The sequence below is a fragment of the Cibotium barometz genome, chromosome 14, assembly GCF_041138505.1.
Source record: "Cibotium barometz isolate CiBa-2024 chromosome 14, ASM4113850v1, whole genome shotgun sequence".
Classification (NCBI taxonomy): Eukaryota; Viridiplantae; Streptophyta; class Polypodiopsida; order Cyatheales; family Cibotiaceae; genus Cibotium; species Cibotium barometz.
This window is the reverse complement of record NC_141059.1, coordinates 28,554,761-28,564,368: the sequence shown is the minus strand read 5'-3', so window position 1 is coordinate 28,564,368 and position 9,608 is coordinate 28,554,761. Positions and strand designations below refer to the sequence as shown.

The 9,608-nt window shown below is 41.9% G+C and overlaps 1 pseudogene across 3 annotated transcripts; it reads right to left on the bottom strand.

Annotated features, from left to right (window-relative positions):
• Positions 1-5,873: 5,873 nt before the first annotated feature.
• Positions 5,874-9,314, bottom strand: LOC147631895 (G-type lectin S-receptor-like serine/threonine-protein kinase At1g34300 pseudogene; annotated as a pseudogene). Of its 3 annotated transcripts, XR_015267371.1 has the most exons (3): positions 9,039-9,277; positions 6,594-8,937; positions 5,874-6,482 (listed from the first exon to the last, which is right to left on the bottom strand). The product of XR_015267371.1 is annotated as a G-type lectin S-receptor-like serine/threonine-protein kinase At1g34300 pseudogene, transcript variant X3 (transcript). The 3 variants fall into 3 exon arrangements; XR_015267369.1 differs by having other exon boundaries at positions 6,594-9,314; XR_015267370.1 differs by having other exon boundaries at positions 6,052-6,482; positions 6,598-9,281.
• Between the last annotated feature and the right edge of the window lie 294 nt (positions 9,315-9,608).

The following is a 9,608-nucleotide window of genomic DNA, read 5'->3' as shown; positions in this document are numbered from 1 at the left end:
GTATTGCTCTAACGTAAGTGTTTAGTGTCGTAACCAAGCCATCATACTTTTGTAGGGGAAGAATTCAAATGCATCGCTGGGCTAGTTCCTCACTAGTCTTTATAATCCCCATAGCAGCAATTAATCTCACAAATTTTTGATCCACATGATAATGCTTCAGCACTTCTCCTTCAATAAACTTCTCAGCACAACAGTAAGCTGATTCTCCAAGTTCTAAACCTTTGTTTGATTCCAAGTCTCATACTGATTCATTAATATGATCCATGCCTCCGATGCCTTAGTTGTGTGTTGAATCGGAGTAAGAATAAAATCACTTACACTAGTGTTGAAGGCACAACGTGCATAAGCATTATGCCTCTACCATGCCCAAAGAAGTGTAGCATCTGGTGGAAGTGTGTTCACACTGTTATTGGGGTCAAGGGCTCCCACTAGTTCTGTATTCATTCCCAAAACAGTTTTTAGAAGCTCATTAGAGTCTAGAATAGCACTGATTTTGAATTTGGAGAGAGTGTAGTTTGTCCTGTCAAGTTTGGGTGGACGAATGTGTAGCAATAGTAGCACAACCGAGGTAGAAGAAATCACTCCTAGTATTCTCTTAGGGATGCACTACTAAGAAACCCTATGTACCACGTCCGTTTAAGGGGTATTTAAAAAACCTCTTACCTGTGAATTTTGTGAGAATAAAACGACCCCTTTTTCTTTAAGAACTTACAGGTTTTCTTTTCAAAATCGATTTAAAAAATCCCTTTTATAAATGTATTTCTGTAAATTTATCTTGAAATTTTGAATTAAAAAACCCCTTCATTTGAACTCGCGTGCTATACTTACTTATTTTTAGGTGAACCCCCTAAGAGTATTCTATGCAAAGAAAGACTAGACTTTATGCACTATTTATGCTAAAAGCACCTAAGCTCTAATACCATATAAGAATATAGCATAGCAAAAAGATAGATAATAAAACAAAGTGTAATCAATGCAATAGATAGATAGTAAAACAAAGTGTAATAGACAATGGAATAGGTAGAGAATTTAGAATTCTAAGAAGAAAGGTTCAATGTGATGGTGTTGTCCACCCATGCACTCTCAAGTAGAGTAAATCTAGACAGACTATGAATGGAGGAAGTAAGTGTAGAGAGTGTGGATACTCACTAGCATTGGATACCTTACCTTATGATAACTATGTCCATATATAGTGTTGCAGGTGGTATGGTAAAGCGCATATACAATGCGAGCAGTTCTGCGGAATAAACACGGTCACTTCCCTCAAAACACAGCTAATTCACCCCACTGCCCACCACTAATAATGAACCCATATTCTCAGTCCGAGGGCTCCTGTGCCCCGCCCAACCACCAAGGATGTCAATGCTCCCATAGGACCCCCCCCAGCCGAGGTGTTGTGTCGGTCCCTAACTAACGCTTGAACCCTTGACCATCTCCTAACCATTAATGCTCACAATAACGCCCCCATCGGTGTCTAAGCCGCGGTTCCCACCAAAGACACGTGCATCAATGGCTTCTTCTCTCATAATGGGGGCCTTTATAAATGTACACCAAACATAGATGTGAGATACATGTTGAGAGGCAAGCATTGAGTGTAAACTAATAAGCCATTGGTACAAAATGACCAATTAACTACATCATCTAATTGATACTACATTAGACTACAACACAATACCATAAAGACTTAGGATTTCCCATAACACATTCCCATAAAGACTTAGGATCGCCCATCTCAACCATGTGGACACTTAAACGGGCCCCATAACCCAAGAATATGTTTCCTTGGTTTGTTGTTCCCCAAAGTCGCTCACAAATGTGGGCACATAACCCGCACAAGCATGCATCCTACTTGGCAAAGTTCCAAGTCCATATAAGCCATGTCCCATTTGACCAAGTTCCAAGTCCATATAAGCCATGTCCTAACCATTTGGCCACATTTGGCAACCATCTATTGTATTGGGAATTCCTAGGTGCTCAGATGCTCAACACAATGGCTACTCCTTATATTGAGGGCCTTACCCTCAATCTATTTGAAACTTCTTCAACCTCTTTCTTTTCTCACTATCCACCAAACTATGCCATATTTTGAATTTTCCAAAATCTTCAACCTTTCTCAAAGAAACTACCCCCACATCTCCTAATAAAGTCATTGATCATTAGTAACAAAATAGGAGAAACACCCAATATAGTGGTTGGCATTTTACCACAAAGACCCACATGGATAATATCTAGAGAAGCCTTTGCACAATTCTTGCTCATATTTGACTACAACAAAGTGCCGTAAGGATCTTGTGCAGCTCCCACTGCCATCTGAGATAGTATAAACCTTCAAACGAGCCATACGACCCAAGAACAATGTGTCCCTCAGTTTGTTGTCTATAGCACTCATCACCTCACTAATGCGGTCACAAGGCCCTCACAAGCATACATCCTACTTGGCAGAGTTCCAGGTAGGATGCATCCTTCTTGGCAAAGTGACAAATCTACATAAGTCATCTCCTAACCATTTGGCCACATTTGGCCACCACCCACCAGTGTAAATTGGAAACTGCTAGATACCCGAGTGCTCATCACAATGGCTACTCCTCATAAAGGGAACCCGTCCAAAATAGAGCACATCCGTCACCAACACGAGGGTGGAGCATTGAGAAAATGCTTTTCCATTATCCTTATCTTTGCTTAACAATAGGATTGTGAAGCATTGAGCAAATGCTTTTCCATTATCCTTACCTTTGCTCACACCGTTTACCCTTACTCTCAACTGTAGGATTGTGGACGACAATGACACAAAATTATGACTTTTTTTAATTTATCTTTATATTAAGCTTGGTAATCTGCCGTTATAAATTTTCACACACACACACATACATGCGCACACACATGCACACATACATACACACACACACATTCATGCATACACGCATGCACACATGCAAACACACATGTACATACACATGCACATGCACATATACATGCAGGCACACACGCACACACACACATTCATGCATACACACACGCATGCACACATGCAAACACACATGTACATGCACATGCACACGCACATGCATATGCACATATACATGCGGGCACACGCGCACACACATACTTTTTATATTCAATGTATTTTTGAAGAAATATACGATGCGTCCTTATTCAAAATACTAAGGTCTAGGAGAAAGCTTTTTGCAAGGACACGTTGCTCTTTAGGGCTCTTTAGGATAATAATCAAGCCCTAGTAATTTTGACCCTCTTAGAAATGTTTCCAATAATGTAACCAAATACTCTTTTTTTCATTGATTAATTAATAGGGGCTTGCAAACCATAGGATGAAAGTTCATTTTTACTAAGATGCATAAGGGTTTAGACTAAGGTTCATACTAGTCAATGATCTCTTTCTATCTTTGGAAAAGGAAGTTTCTACCCATTAGACTAAGGTTCATACTAGTCAATGATCTCTTTCTATCTTTGGAAAAGTAAGTATCTACCCATGGTATTTTGAAATTTTTAAACCATACTTGCAATGCAACTTAGATGTGTGCACACTTCCATATGGTTATTAGGAGCACAATTTTTTCTTGTGTAAGAAGAAGTTGTGTTCTTTTCTTGCAAGAATGAAGCTTCTCTCTCTCTCTCTCTCTCTCTCTCTCTCTCTCTCACACACACACACACACACACACACATAGAGCAAAGGCCTAGCTCCTTTAAAGGTTATAGAAGGGCCTCGAGGAAGAGCCTCATGGACTTGGTGAGGAGGTAGAGGGTGCACTCGAGTAGGGAGATGGGAGGAAAAGGGAGTACAACAGAAGGTGCACTCGAGTAGGGAGGTGGGAGGGAGAGGGTAGGGTCGAGGTTGGCATTGGGGTTGGGTTGGGGTTGAGGTCACAAAGCATACAACTAGGGGGGGCATTTGGAGAGGCTATACTTTAGTTAACATGGAAGAGAGTGAGCATTGGAAGAGGCCTTAGTTGGAAACTTAGGGAGGCCTAAAGTTGGGCATTAATTAATGCCCCTGACAAAAAGGTTTAAATATGTAAAAGAATTAATACCCATGACAAAGTTTTATTATGTACATATCACAAAGAATTGGAAACAAAATATTTGCCTACTATTCTAAATATAAAAGATAGTCTCTCTTTTTCTCTCTCTCATTGTAAAGAAAAGATAAAAGACATTGCATGTAAGTCGTATTTATTTGAGAGTAAAGATAAAAGACATTACATGTAAGATGTATTTATTTGAGAGTGACCACACCTCACCAAGCATCCCCACCCATTAAAAGTTAATCTAAATTGAATTTAATTAATAAAAGTTATATGTGTATGTATGTGTGTATATGAGAGTGAACACACCTCACCGAGCACCCCCACCCATTCAAATTGAATCTACTTCATGCCGCAACAATGTGTGGGTCACCTACTTCTATGCACATATACATACAAGCAAAAACTTCATGTTGCAACAACACACCTACTTGCATGCATAAGAAGAACACACCTACTTGTCTGCACATATGCATACAAGCAAAAACTTCATGCTGCAAACAACACATGAGTCACATACTTGTATATATATATACATATATTTATAAGTCCTTTATCTCCAAGAATATTCATCAATCAAAATCACCTAAAAGATAGCATTTGGCTTTTTAAAATCTTTTTTTCTCTCTGCTTAGGTAGCAAATGTATGCATTAGACTATTCCATGGAGTCCCCTGCAAAGTAAGCTTTCCAAGGCTTGGTTAGGGGCTGGAGAACACCTTAGAAGGCTGCAAATGGGCTGGTCAAAGGATGTTGACTGCTGATGCATCTTTGGGAGAGAGCATATGCTGGTCAACGCTCATCAAGCACGCTAAAAAAGGTGTCAAAAATGGCTTGACTATTGGGACACTTGAACAGGTGATTGGATGCGCAGCAAGGAATTGAGACCATGAATGAACTAGGCTAAAGAGGGAGGCAAGGTACAATCTTGCCTTGGAAAGCAACTCAAGCCACAAGTGGAAAACTCCTTAATGACAATTTAAATTTAATTCTAGTTCAAAGAACCATGGCTTCAATCTTCCCCCAAGATCCTCTTGTAGTTACCGTTTTTTGCGACAAGATCCTCTTGTAGTTACCGTTTTTTACGACGTCCGCCTGTACGCAATGCTGTCGAGAGGAAGCACCTTGTGGAGTTTTGAACCGAGGACCTCTTGAAGTTACGTCATCCCCTTCACTACCTGGGCTATCACCTCATTGGTGACTTTGATGTTTCACTCCAACCTAGCTAGTCTAAATGCTAGGAAAATCTTATAACAAGTTGCATGCCTCTAGACCCCAAGTATGATGTGCTTGAATACCCATATATAGTTTTTTTCCCCTTTGGAAAATCTTGTTACAACTGCACACCTCTAATGCACCAAGAAGTGCACACAGCATGATGAAGCAGTGTTTTAAGTCCATGGATCTAGTAGAGGAATGTGGAATGTGTGTTTATATAAATAAATATGACCTACCATGAGCAATCCAAGAAAATAGTATCAAGACAAATCAGCTAACTAACAAGAAGATAAAGGAGCTTTACAGACATCTGTCCTGCCCACCAAATGGATGTGGAGAGATTCCCCTGCAAGATGGAGAGGCGGTATTTCACGGTTTCTCAAGTGCATACAATGTGTTGAGGCCCCGATTTTGGCATGCTAGTATGCTGTGTTGTTTAAGTTGCGACCCTCCACCATAAGCAGTTTAAATGATATTGTAATAACCAAAAGGAATTAAACACTCATCATTAGACCTCTTGCTAAGGGTTCATTATGATTTAGTAACCCTGTTTGTCTCTAAGCATCAACCACTATAGGAAGCACATATCACATACCCCTTGAGTTGCTTTTAAAGATTTACTAATGTCACTTACATTGACATAACAAAAAAAAGTTAGAATTTAAATTTTGTAAATCCACTGTGTTGCAACATGCAAGTTCAAGGGGGCCCACCTTGGCCAATTTTCGGCCATGGCCTGGCATGCTTGCCCATCCAAGTCCCTGCCTATGGAGATTAGCATAACCAACCTCTGCCCATGCTTATAGATCACATTAAACACCAGAATAGAGGCATACATGAATACATACAGCTTGAAAGGCTGAAACTCCACCAAAGAGCTTACATGGATACTGGAAGGCCATGCATGATGGTGTGGATACCTACGGCATGCATACCAAACTTATACATAGCAAAGGACAACAAGGGATTCTGTACAAGAGGTAGGTTGCATCATCAAGGCCAGTAGAGCTACCATCTCTTGGAGTGTAAAACCTTGCAAAAATGACCCTTACCATTTATGCCTGGTTTTTTTTGGGGAGAACTGGTGGTCTCCATCATAATTTCACTTCCATGTGGGAGGCTTGAAGGGCTCGTCATATCCCCATTGCACCCACTTCTGGCAGCCAGTGGAAGAACTGCAACCCCAGAAGTAATTAAACATGCACGTGTATGAAAAGAGTTTGATCTGCAAATAGAGGCGATTATGATGATGGCATCAGAACCAGATAAAGGCCAAATAAGGCCTGTAAAATAAAAGCAATCACCTTAGGAATACAAGGCAAGAAGCTTCCAATACCTACAATTTGCAGACATGTACTGAATGATTGCCAATTGGGTAGGTGAGAGGGCGGGGATTAAAAGCTAAAAGGAACAGCTTCACTACTTAAGTTGAAGGTATGTAATGGGTTTATAACAAGGCTAGTAGTTCGGTTAAGGCTGTTAGAAAGCTCTGTACTAGGACTTCCCAGGAGAAGGGACTGCTTTCTTGAGGCAGTTTTGATCTCCTCCGATTGCAAGTTCTGGAACACACGAGCCTCTTCGGTAGGAATCTCTTCAAAGGACTTAGGCATTGGGGGCATGTCAATGGGCAACATTCCTTCTAACATCTGTATCACCTTGCTCATTGAAGGTCTAAGAGAGGGTTGCACTTGCATGCACCAAAAGGAGACCCTCACAGCTCTGTCTAACTCCTCCATGTCCACCTTGCCCCTCACCCTCTTGTCCACTATACTTTGCATCCTGTTATGCAGAAAGCATTCATGGAAAGCCCATTCTGAGAAGCTCTGCAGCTTGTCAGATGAGTTTATAAATGTATCAGAATTCTTCCTTCCACTGATGGTTTCGAGCACCACTACCCCAAAACTGAAGACATCAGATTTAGCTGTAATGGGTAGATTTGAACGCCATTCCGGTGCAAGGTATCCTCTTGTGCCTCGGACGGTGGTCAGATTGTGAACCCGGTCTTTAGCATCATTTATCAGCTTTGCCAAACCAAAGTCCGAGACTTTGGCACAGAAATTTTCATCCAAGAGTATGTTTTCAGGCTTAATGTCACAATGTACAATGCAGTCCCTGCACTCCTGATGCAAATAAGCAATGCCACGAGCGGTTCCTACTAGCACATTGAAACGGGTTGGCCATTCTAAGTAGTTATCAGACACATTGAAAAGATACCTGTCAAGGGAGCCGTTCTTCATGAATTCATACACCAGCAACCTGTGCTTGGCTTCTATGCAGAACCCACAAATCCGAACTAGATTCATGTGATGCGTGCACCCAATAACGGCTATCTCCATTCGAAATTGCCTCTCACCTTGGTCAACTCCTTCTAATTGTTTTACAGCTATGTCTGTCATGTTAGGAAGCATGCCCTTGTATACAGCTCCAAAACCACCTTCCCCGAGCTTCTCGGTGAAATTACGAGTGGCAATTTGAAGCTCTCTGTATGTAAATTGCAATGGTGCACCAGATGCATACTCTAGGAGTGCATAAGATCCAGAGTGGACCTGAAGCCCTGGATTACTCTTGCTACAGAAGCATAACCACACGGCTAGTTGCAAGAGGATGACAACCACCAGGGTACCGAGAATTGATGTGACAACGGCCACAGCTGTGGAGAGTTCTGAATGACTCGAAGGAGAGCCGGGAGGCGGGCCCAATATATAAGCAGTCCCACAAACCTTAAGGAAAGAATTGCTTGCAATGTTGGGCTCTTGGTAGCCACTAAATGAGTCGCCATATTTCATCAAGCAGCTCCCGGAGCCATCATTGGTAGCAGTGGTGGCGATACATTGAGAATCCTTGAGGCAAGCCTGTTGGCATTCAACCTCCCCATTGTAAAGAATGCTACTGGGAACAAGAATTTGGGAGTGATTCAGTACCACCATACTACTAAATGTAGGGCAATTCTGAACATTCCCTCCTTTACAACCTTTTCTAAGGTTTGATGGGTCAACAGGTAAGTAACCTGCTTGTGTTGCACATGTGCATATGGGACTGTTTATATTATAGCTGCACAAACCGTTTGCGCCACAGTAGCCATAAACCTGACATTGATCTTCTAAGGCTTGCCATCCTATGGTCCAATCAGAGCTACCACTTGACCAGCTATAGATTCTGAGGTTCCCATCCTCATCTAAGCTAACCCTTCTTAAAGCGACAGTATTATCTGTATAATCACTGCTCTGCCATGACTTAACATTCTTACCTTGATTATCATATAACCCAAAGGTTGCCTGCTGCAGGGTTGCATATACAGGGCGCTGCACAGATGTATCACTGGACCAATACATGGTGCCACTGGTCCAGATAAGAGAAAAATTCCCATTTTCTTCCAAACCCGCAGTATAGATGCTGCTGGTAAGATTTTGTCCAGTTTTCAAATGCTGCCCTGGAAGAAGGGTGTCTGTTGGGCTGTCAAAGCTTTGCCAAATTACATCCCCACTGCTATTGTAGAGGAAAAAATTGCCGTTTTCTTCCATTTTAGCTCCTGCTACACCCATGTTGCTTGTGTTGGTCTTCCACAAAGATGAACCCAATTCACCAAAAAGCACAAGGTCTCCATCTTTACTTAGTCTCAAGGAGGCACCTTTGCCCACCTGCAAAGGGACTCCAGCAGCAGCAGCACTCCATGTGACCGTCTGCTTATTGATTGAGTTGAACAAAATTCCAAGAGAGTATACATCAGCAGGGCCAGAAGTGTAGAAACTTATCTGGAAATTCCGGCTGAGGGATGCCCAACCTGTGGTTTGCGTAGGAACAAGCTCCGAGCCAAGCGAGATGTTCTGAGAATTCGCCAAAGGGATGGCCACAACGAAGGAAAGGAAGCAGGCGAAGGGAACCCATGAGAGAGTAAGCAAACTGGTGCTCATCTCTGTGTAGCCATGGCTAGCACAAATTCCCATAGAATTCATGACAAAAGGTGAGTGAAGGTGTGATGGTGGATTGTAAGCCTTTTTCATGACAACCCCCTTGTGTGGTGGTTCACAACCACACGTACCAAACCTATGTTTGAAGTCTTCCTTTGTCAACCTTTGTCTCCTCCCTCTTTATTATTAATGTCAAAATCTTTGTACAAAGATTTTTTTGAATCACCTGAAAAAAAAAGAAAGTGGTGAAATTGGAGCCTTTTCACACCCCCTCATGTCCGGCGTAAAAAGGCCAAAAGCTTTTTCCACGATCACAACGTCCTACGCCACACCCAGTGAGAAAATGACTAACCTTTTAGTGACTTGTTCTACCTTCTTGCAATTTAATGCAAGGTAGGAAAGTATGGACTCCTACTTCGTCAAGTTGCGTGAGCAAACACACC